The sequence below is a fragment of the Vipera ursinii genome (assembly GCF_947247035.1).
Source record: "Vipera ursinii genome assembly, chromosome: 7".
NCBI lineage: Eukaryota > Metazoa > Chordata > Lepidosauria > Squamata > Viperidae > Vipera > Vipera ursinii.
The window spans coordinates 34,578,331-34,598,011 of NC_139521.1; positions in this window are offsets into that span (position 1 = coordinate 34,578,331).

Below are 19,681 nucleotides of genomic sequence, written 5' to 3' on the forward strand. Positions count from 1 at the left end.
AATAACTCAAGAAAGTGTGTGGAGAATGGTACAGCTCATGATCACATATGCACATTTCAGACAAAACAAATATCAGCACGGAAAACCTCAAGGAACAACTAGAACAGACTATCACACCAGAGCATATAGAAAGTTTGACAACCACCATCAAGACAACTGCCCAGAGATATGCTGGGAAAAGGAAAACCATGCTACAAATCAAACTATACAAACTAAACTTGAGAATCTAGGAGGCACCAGAAACTGACCAGGCAGTCAAAATAGACAGCTGGCCACTAAGCTAAACAACTAGAATTGTTTACAGGCTTAGGAGGATTATTTTAAACTATAGGTCTTCCTACAGAGACCCATCAGACAAACTATGAAAGACCAAATGAAGATGAGAACAAAACTCAAAGCCGAGGACAGAGCAGCCCTCAAAAATCTAAAGAAAGATCATTATCCTACCTGCAGAATCAGTCTTATCATGGACAGGTCACAATATACAAAAAAGTGAAAGAATTATGAGGAGACATAGTAACTTTCATTCCAGTGAACACCAATCTCATACAAAAACTAGAAAATCAGTTTCAAAAAAATTGTCAGTGATTTCACCAAGAAAGGTCAAATTGCCAACAAAGGCCAGTGGTAGATGAAAAGTAGTGGCCATGGACACTTCTATGGACACTCTAAAACACCCAAGCCAAGCATACCTCTTCAACCAGGCACCCAAAACTATAACAATAGCAAAGAACTGACAAAACAAACATGAAACCATCAATAACATCTTCAAAGGAATAAAATTCACTAGGGGAAAAAGAAAACAACACACTACCCTTCCTGGAAATTGTCATCAGCAGAGGCAGTGACAGAAAATTAGAAACACTAGTCTATTGTAAAACCACTGCCCAAAAAACACAGAATGTGTTTTTAAGCCAGACTTAGTAAGTAAATGACTCTGCATCTGATTTCACTTTGCAGCCATTTCCACCTGGCTTGAGGTTCTCCCAGATTTTAGAACTAGAACTTTTTTTCAAACTTTAGGGCACAAGATCACCACTGAATGATGATAATCACCTTATCTCTTTCAATATGTTTGAAATGGAAGAAAAAATGTATTAAAAAGTGCTCAAGCTTCATCACCTTTCAATATGAACAACTAGTTTCTTATTTTTTTTCCAGGTAGTCCTCAGCCAGCCATTAGTTTAGCATGTTAATGCAAACACTGACATGTTTTTGCACTGAGAATATAAGAGACAGCCTGTTACTTTAATTGCTTCGCTTGGGGGGAGGAGAAAGCTAACCAGATGTTTTGAGAAGATAAGAAAGCCCTGTACAGAATGGGAAGTGAAACTTCATATGTAAAACTAATTGGATAATGTGATTTATGACATGTAGATAAGGGCAGGGATTGTGTGTGTGTTATGATGGGTTTGGAGTGGGAGGAGATTTCAGATTTTGGCATCCCTCCATGAGTGCCAAAGTTTTGTTTCATTATTAAGACTTTTTAGATAAACAATGCTTGCATTTTGTTTAAACTGTCTCATTTATCGGAACCATGACATAGCGATTGTTCAAAATTACAGTGCATGGAAAAAAGTGACTTACAACTGGTCCTTGCACCTGCAACCATTGCAACATCCACATGGTCATGTGATCAGAATTCAGGTGTTTGGTGACCAGCATGTATTTATGATGGTTGCAGTGTCCTGGGTTCATGTGGAAGGTCCATTTGTGAACTTCCCAGCTGGCTTCTGAAAAGCAAAGTCAATTGGTGTGTGTGGGGTGGGGTAGTAGGATTCACTTAATGACTATGTTTTTCTCTTACCAACCAGGGCAAAAGAAGTAATAAAACCTAGTGAGATTCACTTAATAACTATCTTGCTTACAATAGGAATTCTGGTCCCAGTTGTGGCTGTAAGTTGAGGTCTACCTGAACTGCTTGGAGCATGCGTTAAATTTTATTTAGTGTTCTATATTTACATCACATACCCTTCTAACTCATACTTAAATAGCCTTAGTGTTGATCATCCATATTCAATCCCTTGTTTTACAGAATGACAAATTTACTTTACATCACAGCTTAACAATTGCAGTGTTACATTTTTTTAACATGGTTGGGAAAAATGATGAAATAATGGTTTTGAGGGAATTAATTCTGAACATTTACTGCATTCAGGAGGTCCTGTTAGCATACAGTATATCCATGACAAAATAAAAACAAAAAGTATAATGGAAAAATGTAAATTTTCTTCCCTCTGGCTTCTGATTTTATGTTCCAGAAATCTTTTTGCTCATATGCATCTTCCTTTAGTTTTTAAGGCAACAATTTATAGAAACGAATAAAAACAGAACACAACTGTTACTGTATAGCAAAATTTTGTAAGTGGTTAGAGACTGAATTTATAAAGAATGTTATTTCTCTTCCTGAACTTTTGTAGCATCTTAGTAAGTATTTTGATTTTCAATTTAACAGAATTGGTTTATGCTTCTAGGTGTCTTATTTTGCAAGTTTTTTCTACACAATCCCCTGCATGTTGTAGCAACCAAGATAAGCCCATCACACTGTAAATTAGACAAATAGGCAACTCTGTAGAAATTTTCACAAAGGTAATATGCCTTACTTTTCCCTTCTCATTTACAGAAGGATCATACAAAGGTCAATGAGTATAAAAAAAAGAACATATCCAACTAGGATCTAAGTAAAAATCTATACAAATCTGCATTATTTTTGAATCAATATCTCTATATGTATCAGCCAAATAAAATTATTATATGTTATTATTTTACTGGTATATTGCCCCTTCTCCCAACAGTTGGCATGAGATAAATATTAATTGAAAAGGAAAAAGGCCTTACATCTTTAGAATTTCAAATATTAAACTGAATCCATTAATATTTTGATGTTAATATAAAACAATTCAGCCCAAAGAGATTCATGTGAAGTGGACAAATAATTATTAATATAATTTCTGAATGCATCTAGAATAGAATGAATCTTTTCGATAGGTGCAGGGTGTTCACTGTTCTTAATCAGAAAAAAAAATAGCGTACAAGTTTGGACATTGTGTTTTTGAAACAGTTAACTCACTTCAGCATAATTTACCATTGAAAGGGCTCTCCAAAAGTGCTTCTTAGATGACATGTGCACTTTTTATATTAAGTGATGAATTTTTATATTCCTTAGATCCTGTCTTTTTTCTCCCTCCTTTGTAAAAGGTATCTACTAGCTTTCTATGCTGCTTAATCAATTTACACAACCAGCTTTTGATTGTCCCACTTCCACATAGTTATATTTAAGTTATGCTATATCTTTAATTTAGCAGTGGTAGAACTTACTATCAAAGTACACTAACCTGGTTGTGCCCAACTCATATATATAAATTCTCAGGCAATGGTGCTTCCAATTTACATCTTTTTCAACACGCCACAGGGAACCAAGGATTCCTTTCCAGTTTCAGCTAAACATGGTTTTCTACTATGGTTTCTGCCTTGGGCCAGCCAGGAAACTGTTTACTCTAGTTACAAGTTCATTAAGGTAAAGCATTTAAAAAACTTTGTGAATTGCCTTGAAAAAAGTTTTATCTATGAAAATATGGCATACTAATTAATGTCTAAATCTAATATATCTGCCTTATCTTGGAAAGGAAACTTCTGTACATTGCAGATTTGGCAGATATCCCTTGAAATTAAATAAGTGAGACAGGCTAGAGGTCAAAACACATCTGGAATTTTTATTATACAGAATCAAGACACAATTGTTTAAAGTTTTAAAGATACATACTCATTTCTTACATTTGCTAGTTTGGAGAATGGGTTCACTTTAAACACAGCTCTGACTTTTATATAGATTATGGATATAATAATGTTACTTCTTGAAGTCAAATATATGAGTACTGTATCTAGACCTGACTTGTGTATTATGTTGCAGTGTATGTGTATGTGTCAAGTACATAGGGAATTATATGATTTTTTAAAAATGTGACAGTTGCTTAGGGTAAGTAATAAGGATATATAAGCTTTAAAGCTGATTTTCTTTCTTTCTCTTTCTTTCTTTCTTTCTTTCTTTCTTTCTTTCTTTCTTTCTTTCTTTCTTTCTCCCTCTCCCTCTCCCTCTCCCTCTCCCTCTCCCTCTCCCTCTCCCCCTCCCCTTCGCCCTCTCCTCTCCTCTCCTCTCCTCTCCTCTCCTCTCCTCTCCTCTCCTCTCCTCTCCTCTCCTCTCCTTTCCTTCATATCTGGGCAGTTCACAATGTACATAGAATAAATATAAAAAATCCTATACAAATAATAATAACCATATGGCAGAACTAGTCAACAAGACAAGCATGTTATTATATACCTACAAGGGACTCTGAGCACCCTTATCCAGTACTTAGGAGAAAAGTCAAATCTTTCAGGCATTTGAGAAGCCACTTGGATCTCAGGGGAAGTTTCTTTGCAGAGGATGGTCCTCCACCATGATAGAGTAGGCAGACCGCTAGGATCTCAATAGATGGGAGTGCTGGTCATCATGGAGGAATAGAAAAAAAGAAAATAGTAAGGAATAGTAAGGAAAAAAATAGTAAGGAAAAAAATAGTAAGGAAAAAAAGAATATAGTAAGGAAGAAGAATGAACTCAAAGTTGTCCCAAAGAATAAGTAGAACAGATATGGACATTTTACCACCCCTGGGCCACATCTGGCCCTTTGGCTATCCCTGTCCAGCTCTGTTCTGGTCAATTGGAAATTAGAAATCAAATGTAAATATATGTTCTGCAGGGGCAAGAGAAGAAGCCATGTTGGGTCCAGCTCTGTGCAGTTGCCATAAGCTCCTTCAGGTGGCTGCAGGAGGGCAAGAGGAGAAGCACTTTCCTTGCCCCTAGCATCGAGTAGCTTGAAGAGGCAATGGCAGTAGTCACTGAGTGAGGGGACACAGGCTTGGCCATCCACCACTGCCTCAATCAAAGTGCATCAGGGAACTATTGGTTCAGTCATCCACAACATCCCTGTTCCTCATGTGGACCCTTGGAATAATTAATTGCCCATCCCCAAAGTAGAAATTCACAGAGAACACTAACAGATTGAGTGTTATCCTTAAAGCTATTGCTACACCATAAAATTGAATATGCCTACTTCTTACTCAAATAGTGAGGTATAAAAGAAAATTAAACTATATGTTGAACAACTTGTTGTTGTTGTTGTTGTTAGCTGCGAAGTCGTGTCCGACCCATCGCGACCCTATGGACAACATTCCTCCAGGCCTTCCTGTCCTCTACCATCTTCTGGAGTCCATTTAAGCTCACGCCTACTGCTTCAGTGACTCCATCCAGCCACCTCATTCTCTGTCGTCCCCTTCTTCTATTGCCCTCGATCTTCCCCAGCATTGAACAACTTAGTAATCCAAAAAAATGAAAGAGATTTATTTTATATTTGAGCATTAAAAGACATAGTAATTACAGTATATTAAACCTGGCTGATTGGTTCTAAAACAGCAAATCATTTGTTTACATTCATGAGTAGATTTTGGGAAGAATTCTAAAGCCACAAAGGACCTTGAAGATAAATGTTGCATTTGCTACATTGTGTTTGCTTGGCGTACTCTATTTACATACAATTTGCATTATGCCTTCAGTTTAACCTTGAAATTATATTTCTCAGTCAGTCTCAACTTATAAACTTATTAACTTTGTTTTTATTCTTTTCATATTTTGCATTTTGAACCACTAACTAAATTGGTTTTCCAATACCATATAAAATAAATGTTTTGGAAAAAAAGAAGTGCAAAGAAAAATCTAATAACCCTTAACCATGAGGATGGTTGATAAACATGCTATATTTACTAAATTATTCCAATATACCATTAGTAAAATTTGATATATTCCATCATATTTCCATTGTAATATATTTAATTTTAATTATTTTTACTACCCAATAACATACACTGCAATCTGTAGAGTCTTTTAAAAATATCCCAGTCTTATATGAGTAATTGAATTTACTGCGGATTGGGAGAGTGGAACAACCACCCAAGAATCACATAAAGTCTTTTTTTTTTTTAGTTTCTAGCTTATATACAGTATATGAAGATAATCTGGCATTCCTTGCAGAAATTATTTTTCTGCAGTCCTTTAATTTCTATTTTCTTTCCTCATTCACCAGTGGACTCTTTTAATCACAAATTCATCAAGGTACATATCTACAGAATGAAATAGTAATGAGCAAGAAAGCACAAGAGGAAATTACACAAGATTAAAGGAATTTATTGGAAAATACCTATGAAATATTATCCTGCTTTGATTTCTAAAAGTATTTAATTTCATTGGTAGCCAAACTGACTCTTCCCAACAATCAGGTGTGTCCTTTCCTTGTTCATTCTTAATGCATGATTATTATATCTGAAAGGAAGCTTGGTCATAAAAATAAAACCTTGCTAAGTAGTAATATTTGAGCTTTCCTGCAACTAACTGAAGTTAAGGTCTATAGACATTATGAAAAGATGATTGTGGTTGTATTTTGTCCAAACTTCGATTATATACTACTTAATGGCATAGATATTACTATAAAGGTAAAGGTTCCCCCGCACATGCGTGCTAGTCGTTTCCAACTCTAGGGGCCGGTGCTCATCTCCGTTTCAAAGCCGAAGAGCCAGCGCTTGTCCGAGGACGTCTCCGTGGTCATGACTAGAACGCCAAAGGCGCACGGAATGCTGTTACCTTCCCACCGTAGTGGTCCCTATTTTTCTACTTGCATTTTTACGTGCTTTCGAACTGCTAGGTTGGCAGAAGCTGGGACGAGTAACAGGCGCTCACTCTGCTATGCGGCACTCAGGATTCAACCCGCCAAACTGCCGACTTTCTGATCAACAAGCTCAGCATCCTAACCCACTGAGCCACCGCGTCCCAATAGATATTACTATATAGAACACTTATTTTATTTTATGAATGAATGTATTTCAAAATGTAAAATGTAATATATAATTTCTTGAATTTGTTTACATCTTACAAAATTGATCACACATCTTTGTCTTACGTGTATTTTATCACTATGTGTTCTATTCATACATCTTTGCTACTGCTATCCATGTACAGTATTTCATGCCACACATTAAATAAATAACAAAACATACTGACTTAGGTCCACCTGACGTCTTTCAGTGGTCTGTCACAGTCCAGGATGGAATCCTTAAAAATGAACTATCATTTGTTTCTGTAATGCTTTGAGGTAATTTGTTTGCTTTTTTTGTTCTTCCATTCAGTCATGTCAGATTCTCAGAGACTGCCTGGCCAAGTCCATTCTGTTTTCTTGGCAATTTTTTTCCAGAAGTGTTTTGCCATTACCTCCCTCATAGGGCTGAGAGAAAGTCCAAGGTCAACCATCTGATTTCATGCCTAAGACAGTTTCTAGTCCAGTGCTTTAACTACTACACCACACTGGCTTATTTGCTAAAATATATCACAATTCACTGTGTTTTACCAATTAACATCATTAGGAATTACGTTCTACATATCTTTGTACATAGCATACAGTTAAAGTCCATTGATGAAGAAGCGACAGTTGTAGAGTTTGAATCTCCTGGGAGGTTTTGGAATTGCTCGGACATGAGCAAAACTTTTGTAGCTAGCAAAGACTTTATAGGTTCTTATTGAATAATATTTGAAATAACATATAATCTTTCCAGATACAAGAGCTGTGTCCAACCAAAATCAACACCATAGCACGTCCATGCCATAATATGATGTTCCTGATTATTTTCATGCTGAATTAATTAATCTAAAATTAATGATTGTCTTGTATTTCTTAGCAAAGGACCCTAACCATCTGGAAGGAAGGAAGACTGATGAGCTTGGGCAGGGAACAAGATAGAAATTGGAGAAATTAGAGTATGCCATGCAGAACTATGAATATATTCCTGATGATTTGGGGATGAAATTGAAGGCAATATTGAAAGAGTTTATTTAAGAGAAAATAGGCCTAGAAGTTTGATAGAGAGGTGGAAGCACAGAAAAATTATAAACTTTCACAAAACCAGTCTTCACAATATAACTTTGTGTATCTATTTAATCTAGCCGAGACAGGAAGGTTCTGTGCTTGGGGAAGACTATTTAAATATTCCATAACAGAACAAGGGAGGGAGATTACATTAAGACTAGATTACTTGTCTCCTGCTTTCTTATGACTCAAACTGGATGAGTGGATATGCTAAATCTTTCCTATGTTCTCCCAAACCTGCAAATATGTCTTCTGTTTTTCTTTAAAATATCTTAGCTGTGTGACAATTCAGAAAGTGACAACGAGACAGAATGTTTGGGACTGACATATGTGTACATAGACTTAAAATATTTATAGTATTAATATGCTTAATTAATAGGCTTCAGAATAATGAAAGCGAAGCATATCAAAAGCACAGCTGCCAAATACACTTTGGCCCGGCAAGGCCAACCGTGAACAGCTGACAATTAATAATGCTTAAGCAATTCTATTTTTTAGCAAGTGATCTAAATAGAAGCATTTAACTGTTGAGCCACATACAGTATCCATGACACAATTAAGCATTTTTAACACATCTGTAGGAGTATTTTTAGAATTGTAGCTGGTAGCAAAACTTATGTTTGTTCTTCCCAAGACCTGATTCCTCCCCCTCCAAGTTAGCAAAATATATGGCTGGAAATAGTGGCAAGCTATTACACAATTGTCTAAGTCAGTGACTTGTATAGCAGAAAACAGTAGGCATTGTCTGTGTTGAAACAAGTTTCAGTTACCAATCTTGTCAGTTTCTACACATGGCACATGGGGCACTCAAATGCCTTGGCTCTTCCCAAAGAAAGGTGAACTCCACATATTGTAGAATTCATATCTTAAACTCTTATTCTTCTGCATGATTATAGCTGCATGGCTTTGAACTGGTATGAGAGCAACAGTTCTGTTACAAATCTTGTTGAGGGGACAGTGATTTTTGTGAATGTATATTCCTTATTTCTAATAAAAACATGACTTGACTATGTATGTAGGAAGGGGAATGGCTTTTCCCTTTCCTTTGATCAGGAGTGGAATATCATTGTACTTGTAGAAGAAGAAGAATTGGAGGCAGAGTCAAGAGAGGAATCAACCTGGAATCATTACGTTCTGACAAGTGGTCCATTAACTTCTAAATAGTGCCAGTTTAATGCTGACTGTTAGTTGACTAGATCTTGTGCAGAGGCATGAGCAATAAATCAGCTGAACTAGAATTTAACCAATGGCCCTAATTCTTTGTACCTGACAGTTCCACTTCAATTCTCCCTTCACTCTGTCTGTTCTGAGTGAGAATGATTGAAACTGTAGTCCAGTGCCTACCAAAAACAAGAGGATGAGGAAGGCCATACTACTTTCAGAACTACTGGAAACAAAGTTGAGATTAACCTGACTTACTGTATATCCAAGGGTTGCAGTTTAACTGTGTGCCCAGTCACATTAGTGTTATTATACTGGATCAAAAAGAGTTCAAGAAATGAAAAGGGGAATGTTCATGTTATATAAACTGAAAAATGCATAATATATTTGCAAAATACACTTTTCCTTTTCTTGTTTTTTAATGTGTTTTTTTTTAAATGGACACTTTTCAGTAAGTTTTGGAAGCCTTAGGCAACTGCCAGACAGAAAAATAATTAGTAAGACATTGTTCATTTAAACTGTTCTTTCTAAAACTAAATCCTTGAAATATTTTTAGCAACTGCTAACAAGTGCGTATAGCCTATCTGACAGTAAAGCAAAATTGTCATAGTATAATTATAGACCATTTCACTGTAAGATTAAAGAAACATCTGTTTTACTATCATAACCCTACAATTAAGTAGCTGATATCTTGCCATCTAGATTCAAAGTAGATGCACCAGCTTATAAACGATGTCTGGATCTTTACTCTGATAATTTATCCCTTCCAGACTTTCTGGAATACATGAAGAAAATGTGGATTCTGCTGCCAGATTAGTTTATAAAAACATATCCATTGTTATTCAATTTACCCTGTTGATTTAACATTTATGCTTACTCCTACATATTTTATAGAGAAAAGAAAATTCTTTTGCTCCAGTTCTTCTAGAATGCTGAAAGAAATATGTGCTTAAAGATCTATTTTTAATGACAGGAAGAATTTCCCCCTGCTTTTTATTCTATCAGATGTCAATCTTTCTGTTATAATAGAACATAATTTTAAAAAGTTTATTTTGGATGAATTCTCATGAGTGGAATCAGGCACTGTTGCATTTATTAAGTTATAAGTGGCCAAGAAGTGTGTACAAATGCCCACTCTTTCTATAGATTTGTGGTTTCCTGACTTTCTAGACTTCAATTTAAATCTCAGGAAATCCCATCAGCAGGAGGAAGAGGAGGAGGAGGAGGAATAACAATATTCTTGTCATCCCTACATAGAATACGATTCTTGAGAAATTATTGGAGAACTTCTCTTGAGAAATCTAGCAACATTTCTCTCTTCATGCAGATTTGAAAGAGAATCCGTGAAACAGGTCATCTAAGATCTTCTAAAGATTTATCATCTGTTTACACATTTGACAGCTATAAATAACTGTTAAGTCTAGGAACAGAATACCATTGAATATAATTTTCTGGCAAAAGTCTGGTTAATCAGTGTTCATCTTGCATCCTTTTGTAAAGGCATGGCAATGTAATCCTTGCCATGGTTGTTATATCACATATTCCCTTCCTTCAAGTTCATATTACTGGGAAGCATAAGGGGGGGTCTATACTTTGTGACTGGGGTGGAGAGTAGAATAGGCATGTCTCAACTATGGCATTTGATGAGTTGTTGTAAGTGGAACAGATTAGGTCCCTCAGTCCTGAGTGAAACAACTCTGCTTTAGTTTGATTTGGAGATTCAAAAATGGCAGGAGACAATTTGAATATAATTAAATTAATGCCATTTTAAGAGTTGACTTTCAATTAAAAATAATTGTCATGCTGTCTATATAGGGATACTTTAAAATACCAGAAACTCTTTTTTTGGTTCATAGTGGGATCCTTTGGAGGACATTAATGAAGCCAGGTTTTACCTAGATATCTTCAAGGTTTTATCACAAGTTTTAAAATATAGGTCACTGCACTATAGAGATAGAGATAGCAGTGATGAGGAAAGGACAAAGCAACAATCTCCAAATTGTCTGGTAAGGAGCCTTTATAGAAGATGCTAAAACCAATGCAGTTAATGTCTGACTCCACTTTAAAAGTATAAACATTTAAAAACACTACTGAAAATAAATTCTTACTTTTCCACTTTCTTTTGTAGTGGACGCTGACTTAATATAATTCTAAAGAATGACCATGCATTTCCCCTTATTTTATCTATTTATTTATTATTGGGACTTATATGCCGCCCTATCTCCTGAAGGACTCAGGGCGGCTAACAACAATAAAATACAACAATACAAAAGTTAAAAAGAATTAAATTAACAGCCCCAATAAAATAAATTAAAATTGAACTTAAAAATTAAAAAACATTTTAAAATCCCTGTCGTCAGTCCAGGTCAGCCTGACAGAAAAGAAGTGTTTTAAGGCCGCGGCGAAAGGACCGGAGATCCGAGGCCATCCGGGGCCCTCCCCCTGGGGGTCGCCGGCCAACATTGTCTAGCCGACGGCACCCTGAGGAGGCCCTCTCTGTGTGAGCGCACTGGGCGATGGGAGATCGTTCCCAGCAGCAGACGGTCCTGCAAATATCCCAGGCCTAAGCCATGTAGGGCTTTAAAGGTAAGTACCAGCACCTTAAATCTCACCCGGAGGACAACCGGTAACCAATGCAGCTCACGCAGGAGGGGTGTAATATGGGAGTATCTGGATGATCCCATCACTACCCGTGCGGCCGCATTCTGCACCAGCTGGAGCCTCTGGGTGGTCTTCAAGGGCAGCCCCATGTAGAGAGCATTGCAGTAATCTATACGGGAGGTAACGAGTGCATGAGTGACCGTACGTAGGGCATCTCGGTCCAGATAGGGGCGTAACTGGTGCACCAGGTGAACCTGGGTTAATGCCCCCCTGGCCACAACTCCAATATGATCTTCAAAACTGAGTCGTGAATCCAGGAGGACGCCTAAATTGCGTGCCCTATCAACGGGAGGTAACACCTCTCCTCCCATAACCAAAGATGGAACCTCTTGGACTAAACGAGATGCCGGTACATAAAGCCACTCAGTCTTGGCCAGGTTGAGCCGGAGCCTGTTCTTCCCCATCCAAATCTGTACCGCTTCCAGGCAATGGGACATCCCGTCGAGGGCATCACTGGGTTGGTTCGGGGTGGAGATGAAAAGCTGGGTATCATCAGCATACTGATGATACCTCACCCCGAAACCACGGATGATCTCACCCAGCAGCTTCATATAGATGTTGAACAGGAAGAGCGAGAGTACCGACCCCTGAGGCACCCCACAACTAAGGGGCCTAGGGGCTGACCTCTGCCCCCCTGCCAACACCGTCTGCGAACGGCCCGAGAGGTAGGAGGAGAACCACCGTAAAACGGTGCCTCCCACTCCCAAACCCTCAAGACGTTGCAGCAAGATACCATGGTCAATGGTATCAAAAGCCACTGAGAGATGTAATAGGACGAGGACAGAGGAATAACCCCTATCTTGGGCCTGCCAGAGATCATCCACCAGCGCGACTTCTTCTTTTTGATGTGTTGAGTGGCATACTTGTTCTCTAGTTTTTATGGTATGCCAGGTAGGTTAACAAGTATGACCTTCCTTATTAAGGACTCCTCATCACTGACTTCATGATGGGCATAGTATAGTAACAAAACCGGCCATCTTCTGGACAGGAACCAGAATAAAGTCCCTCCTGGAATGACTTCCCTCATCTCTGATTGGGCTCAAATGATCAAGATTGTATCTTGCTGGCAATATTCCTTGTTAATTAATGGTCAGAGGCAACAGAGGCAGGATGGCATTGTGAGATACAATTTGACAGAGATAGGCAAGTCCTGAAAAAGAGGCTAGCCAAATTAAATGACATGGATGTTTTTTCCCCATTTCTATTCTTAAAAATAAGTAAGACAGTATCTGTTAAGGGCTAATCTGTCATCTATTCACTCATCATCAAGTGATTATACTTCCACATTCATGCAGACTGTGAAACTGAGATCAACTGAAGCCCATACTGAGAAAGCTGGGAGCAAAACTGATTTCCAACCTGTGTTGGCAGGATTAGGAGTGAAATGTAACATTTAGTTAGGATAGGACAGAGCAAAGTTAGGGTTACAATTATCCACATTTTAAATGAATGAATGAATGAATGAATGAATGAATGAATGAATGAATGAATGAATGAATCCCAAGTTATTACTGATATCTGACCAGAGGCAGAGAGTATAATGAAGCATTGAGCTCAATGCCTATTAAGGTGTTGTTGTTTTTTTAAAAAAATATGATTTGTATCTAATCGATCAGATTCACAGTATGACATTCACGACTATTAGGTAGCTCAAGCACTTCACTAACCCACACAACAATTTCTAAATGGCAACACTGTATATAGTTTATAACAAATGCAAAAGCAATATAAAAAAAAACATAAATATATTGCTTCAAAAGGTCACAGAACATTTCAGAGCCACCTGATTTGATTAACCATTTTGAAGCAAACTCCTACTTCCATTCACAAATCTGTCTCAATACTGAAGCTTCAAGCTGAAGCATTCTTCTAAGTTTTGCACTGAAGTAGGATAGCTTCATCATCTTGGAATTGCCTTAGATAATTCTTTTCCTATTGCAACTAATAAAGAAGAAATTATAAGAAAAAGTGCTATTAACTTCAAGCAAATATCCTGATTGACCTTAGCAGGTAGGCATCAAAATAGCAGATCAACCTCCACTTCACTTCTCTCTTTTCTTTTACGATCAGTCAATAAGCTCTTTATTGCTTCTGGGAAGCCTGAGGACAAACAGCTATGGTACTTCTGTATACTGTATATACTATTTTGTGTGATGTTAATACCTGGTAAAGCTCAAAAAGTTCTGCATGAGGTAGAATGAGAGATCTATAGTTCTTTGGTGTTTGTATAATGAAAATTAATCCTCATGGAACTCTTGATGAAAATACATCCCTTTTACCTGAATGAGAAAAGAGTCATGCTAACACAAAAATACAACACATCAAAAAGAAGAAGAATCGCTGATCTGAGAAGTAATTGATTGTAGATACTGGTCAGTTTGTTGTACAAGAACAAGATTACTAGCAAGAAGTGAATGTCCGTAGTCCCTTAGAAACAGAAATACTGTATATAGGTACTTTTGTCTAGCCAGGTGTGGAGCTGCTTGATCTACCATCCTAACCTTTAGATAGCTCAATGTGTTCCAAACATTACTGACAATTCACAATATTTGGCAGTGCTAAATGAAATTATGGCAATTGAAGTGTGATGCTTTAGGAGGGTATCCAAGTGATATTTTATCTGTGTTTGAATCATTTTGTGTATAAGCAATGTCTCTTAACCAGTGGTGGGATTCAGCCAGTTCGCACCACTTCGGCAGAACCGGTAGCTAATTTTTTGTTGCCAAGGCCCAGAATGGACTTCCAGAAGCAGCATCCACACAGAGAACCAGTTGTTCAAATATTTGAATCCCACCACTGCTCTTAACTATGTTTTTGATGAGTGGAGAAAAGGAATGAGTAACTTTGGCTTAGTGTTAAATTCTAGTGTTAGCAAGCAGCCACATGCAACATGAGGAAGCTTTTGCTAACCTGGCATCTCTAGCTGTGTGCAGCTGCAGTATGCCTGTAACCATCAGGCAAGTAGAGTAAGAATCAAGGGAATTAAAATTCAACATGTCTAGAAAGTGCTAAGGTGAGGACAGCTACTCTAGGCTTTTCCGATTTTGTGACTTCTTTTTTGAGATTAACAGTGGCATCAGTAGTGCTTTTGCAGTAGATGGTAAGACAGAAGTATTTTAAGTATATGAAATAAATTAATGGAGACCCATCTCCCACTTCAGAACATTCATTTTATAAAGAAGAGGAGGACAGGCTCTATGTTTTAACAGACTTACAATCTCTATACAGAGGAAGTACAGTAAGAAGGGGAGAAGCAAAACAGAAGAAAAGATAAATAGTGAAATGTGTAATCATATTCACATGTGTGTAGCAGAGCACTCTGTTACAGCATACTGTTAGAAAATAGAGTTATTTGGAAAGAGGGGAGAGGAGCGCCATATGTGGCACTCCAAATGTTGTGGATATAGTTCTCACATTCCTCAACACTACAGGTAGTCCTCCACCTATATTTGGTAGATTTAATGAATGTTCAGTTGTAACAGACCTACTTTGAGACTCTTTATGATCCAGATTCAAAATTTAGATGGTCACCCACCCTTGTGGCCATGTGACCAAACTTTGGGCATTTAGAAACATGATTGTAAAGATGATTGCATTTTACAACAGATTTGCTAAACAATGATTTACTTAATAACCATGGTTTTTGCTTAATGACCATGGCATTAGTTTTACAACTACTACATTCACTTAATGACCACCACAAAAATGGTCCTAAAACCAGGTTGGACATGTCACTGATCCATTTTACAACCAGCATAACTTATGAGTCATGGTGACGCAGTGGTTAGAATGCAATACTGCAGGCTACTTCTGCTGACTGCTAGCTGCTAGCAGTTTGGCAGTTTAATTCTCACCGGCTCAAGGTTGGCTCGGCCTTCCATTCTTCCAAGGTCAGTAAAATGAGGACTCAGATTATTGGGGGCAATATGCTGACTCTGTAAACTACTTAAAGATGGCTGTAAAGCACTGTGAAGCGGTATATAAGTCTAAATGCTATTACTATCATGATGGGAAGGCTCCATTATGATTGTAAGTTGAGGAGCACCTGTGATGGGTTAGAAACTGTAAAGTAGTTTGGCTACATTTGAAAAGCCATAGGTTCCCATCCGTGTATGAAAGAAAGGTTTAGTTTAGAACAGGACTTTTCAACTGGTGGTATGTGTATCACCTGCCAGGTGCTAAAGTTCTGGTTCGCAATCCCAGCCAAGTGTAGTGGGGGAGGGAATGAGCTAAAGCATGCTGCACAAGCCTGGAAGAGATCAGCTGGAGCTGCAGGGCTCAGAAGATGCCCCACGATCTGCACGTGCAGCTATATGCTGATTGGAGCTTCCGGTGCACCTGGAAGAGAAAAGGAGGAGGAAAGCGGAGAGAGGAGAAGCTATAAAAGGAGCTGGTTTTGGTGGGAGAGGGAGAGAAAAGCAAAACACGGAGAAAGAGAGAGAAGAGGCTTTTGTTATCAAAGCGGTGAGGAGAGAGAGAGTGAGCCAGTGGCCTTTGCAAGCAAAGTGAGTGAGCGAAAAAGCAGCCTTTGCGAGGAAAGTCTGAATGAATGAGAGTGAGAGAGGCTTTTGTGAACAAAGTGTGAGTGAATGAGACAGCGAGTGAGCGAGAGGCTTTTGTGAGTAAAGGGTGAGAGAGGGGGGGGGCTTTTGCGAGTGAAAGGTGAGAGAAAAAGAAAAGTGGGAGGAGAAGGGAAAAAGGCATTGACTTCTGACTTCCACTGTTGCAGTAAGAAGGAAGCATTAACACTGAACCTCAACTTTTTACTTTCCCATAATATTATAAACTAGCTATTTCAATAACAACAAATGAATCTATCTAGTAAAGCCCAAAATTCCCACCCCTGTTTTTAAGTCATCAAGTTTTCGACACCTTGCTGAGCACTGGAGGTACTCGAATATTATCATGTCCTAAAAGTGGTACAATCTGTGAACAGGTTGGAAAGCCCTGGTTTAGAGGACTGAACAGTGACAAAATAGTAGTGCCCCTTTCTTGCCCTTTTACAGACATTCCTTGTATCTCCCAAAGAATTCTTTGGGAGGCTGCACCATTTCAGGCAAAAATTGAGATCATGGGAACATGTAGTTAGTCACAGCCATATGGGCAAGCTTCTTGAGCTCTGCTGAATAACTTCTCATCATGAAAAAGGTATTTATGTGCATCATCACTTTTGCCTGATAGTTGTTATTCGTCTTTCATGCTTCCCCTTGCCAAAGGCTTTAGCCTTTCTGTTAGAGGACCAGAAACATGTGTTGTAGGAGGCAACAATGAATAACAAATTCAAAACTGTCAGAACTAAAAGTTCAGTGTAGAATGTAGGCTGAACATTAGTTACTCAAAGAATTTGGCAAATAAATGGCCTGTTTTGAACACAGAATACACGTAGTCTAAATGGGAGTGATTCCCAAATAACTTGGAAACTGAAGAAAGGTAGAAATTTAATGGATAATTAATTGGCAACGAATCATTTCACTAGTATTTAAATTATTAAAAATGTACACAGTGCTTTGAAGATATACCATGCTATATAATTGCCATATATTACCTTTATTGATATTATGCCTGCGTTAGCTCTTCCTTTTCCCTAAAGGAATTATGCAAAGATTTTGTTTTCCAGATGGGATGTATATATAGGCCCTTTAAGTAATGAAATATGGTAATCTTTCTGAAGTATATAATTATAAAATATAATGAAGAAAGGCTGAAAAGGAGAGGAAAAAAAGCTCATATTAACACATGATTTGCCATTATTTCATACAGTTTAAACAGAAGACAGATAAAAAAGCTTCAGAACATCAGATGTGTTACTTTCACCATCTTTTAAAAAAAGGGAGCAGAAAAATGTTTTCATTTCATTGTTTGATTTATTTCTCAAATTTATATGCCACCCATCTCACCTAAGTAACTTGGATAGTTTACAAGCAACAAAGAAAGTAGGAAGTACAAATACTGTATATGTGTATGTGCAGTATGTTTCAGTCCTAGCACTGAATTTTGAAACTTTCCAAGTGTAAGGCAACCTAGTTTTTTTATTAATGTTGTTTAATATGGGGTTGATCATATTTAGATAAATATTGTTTAACCAATGAAAGTTATTTTGTATATAGTGTGATGCACACTTTAGCATCTGAGAGATAAAAGAGTTGTGTGAAAAAGTTTATGGAGAATTCTGGCAAAATATTGTTTTGTGGCTTCTGTCAAGATTGTTCTGTTGCTAAAATACTGCTTTCTGACTGAAACAAATTATGGTCTCATATCAATCAATTGCCTTGGTTCTTCCTGGCATGCAGCATGAAATCTCTGTGACTATGTAAGATAAAAAATGAGAATAGTTTGCATTTTGTGTTTTCACTATCAATGCTTTTCATCAAACTTCAAATCCGTTTCTGAACTAAGTATTAACAATAACTTCTCAGAGTATAACCACGATGAACTGGTGTCAGAGGACTTAGTTGAGAGTGAGTATAACCAAATGATTACAACATTGTTTTCGAATTAAAATTTATGTGATTTTTAAGAAATTTTTTTTATATAGTCTCTTGTTCCTATCAGTGTAATGGGAAATTCTTTCCGATCCTTCAACAGCTTCTTCCTCTCTCCTTTTATCAAAAGTAGTAGAAGATCTTGAATCTAGATTTTTACCCTGAGAATCTGTAGGGTGGAGTGAAAAAAGCCAACCTTGCAGCTACAATTCAAAGCTCCAACCTTGGGGGTTCCAGACATGAAAAAGTCAAGATGACAGCTGTAATAGTACAATCAAAGTCCAACTTTTTTGGGGAGCGGGGTTGTATACAAATAATAAAAAGGCAAGCTTGCAACAGTTGCAACTGCCATCCTGATTATTTTTTTTACTCCATCCCTGTACATGTCCCTAACTACAATTTATGCAGTTACACATATTTTGGTGCCAACTGAGCCTATTCCTTGCATTTGATGAAGTGAATTCTAGGCACAACAGTCTACAGTATATATGTCTATGGAGATTCTCAGTTATCCAGGCCATGATTGTCCCAAAGGTGTTATTCAAAAGGCAACTGGACTTCCTTTGTTTTTTCCCTTGAAGATGTTTCACTTCTAGAGAAGTTCTAAAGAAGCTTCTTGGATGAAAAGTGAAACATCTTCAAGGAAAAAACATATCTTTCAAAAAGCATCTTTGGGATTATAGTATACAGTTATATCATCATCTTCAGATTGCTTATTTGAGTTACAAGAAATCCCAGCAGTACAACAGTTATGCAAGTTTCATTTCCTTTGGAACAAGGTCATCAATGACTTATGTCATATTGTAATATTTATGTTTGTTTATAAATATACAGATTAAACATTGATAGGAACCACCAAAACTGCTGCTTGCCTCAGACAGAGCTTCCATTCCCAAAAAGGTTTAGCACATAAAACACAAGTCATTTCTCTCTAGATTACAGGCATGAAACTGCTGGTCCACGGGCCGGAGGCGTCATGCCAAAACCACACTCACCCAATTGCCGGCAATGGGGAAAAAGTCACGATATATCACGCAACGTCACATGATGTCACAAGTTTGACATGCCTGCTCTAGAAAGATAAAGATATAGTGAAAAGCCACAATTTAATTAACTATAGTTTGTTGAATAAAACACAATTGTCTGGGTTTCCATACCATGGTAAACCATAAACCACATTTTACAAAAAACAATGTTTGAGTACATAAAATGAGTTAAATCAAACCAAGCATACCATGTTTTGGTTTACTTCAATGAGTGAAGCCAAGTAATGTAATTAACATGTTTCCAGACTTACCTGAAACATGTTTTAACCACCCAGACTGAATTATCATTTTCAGGTGCTTGCAGAAGATGTAAGAAAAACTGTACATCATAGAGGCAGGTCAGCTTCTCCCAGCCATTCCCTGAAATCATGCTGCTGAAATTTGG